Genomic DNA, 584 nt, shown 5'->3' with positions numbered 1-584 from the left:
GGAAGGAATGATTATCCCCATTTTACATAAACTCTCCTTAAGTGCAAAATTTAAATGACGTCCCCAAGACCACGGAACGAGTGTGTGGTATCGCTGGGACGAGACCCGAGGTCTCTTGGACTCCTTGAGTTAAAATGGAAATAAGGAAATGATAAAAAATCATGACACCTTATGTATGATTATTCACTACGTGAGTCTCTGGACTTAATTTTAATAATTCTGTTTTTTTTTTTTAATATGGAACGCTTCACGAATTTGTGTGTCATCCTTGCACAGGGGCCGTGCTAATATTCTCTGTATCATTCCAATTTTAGTATATGTGCTGCCGAAGCGAGCACAATTCTGTTTATTTTTAAGTGTTACATTTGCTTTGCTTCTACCTTATTCTTGGGGATAGTCATTTACTTCTTAAGAAACAAGAAGTTCATCTGTACCCATTCCTTTCTCCTCCTTCATCTGCACCCTTTCCTTCCTTCACTGGCTCGTTTAGATCTCCCAGAGATCCAGGCAAGTCAAGATCCCCATATGACTTGATGGGAATTAATGAATTGTGTTTAATGAAAAATTAATTCTGAATACAGATT

General features: G+C 37.8%; 1 non-coding gene across 1 annotated transcript; it reads right to left on the bottom strand.

Moving 5' to 3' along the window:
- Positions 1-231: 231 nt before the first annotated feature.
- On the bottom strand, positions 232-338 carry LOC119864533. Its single transcript, XR_005374360.1, has one exon. It is a non-coding gene; the product is annotated as a U6 spliceosomal RNA (small nuclear RNA).
- Positions 339-584: the final 246 nt, after the last annotated feature.

Source organism: Canis lupus, chromosome 19 (genome assembly GCF_011100685.1).
Source record: "Canis lupus familiaris isolate Mischka breed German Shepherd chromosome 19, alternate assembly UU_Cfam_GSD_1.0, whole genome shotgun sequence".
Taxonomy (NCBI): Eukaryota; Metazoa; Chordata; class Mammalia; order Carnivora; family Canidae; genus Canis; species Canis lupus.
Note: the sequence above shows the minus strand (reverse complement) of the source record. Positions and strands in the feature narration are given on the sequence as shown.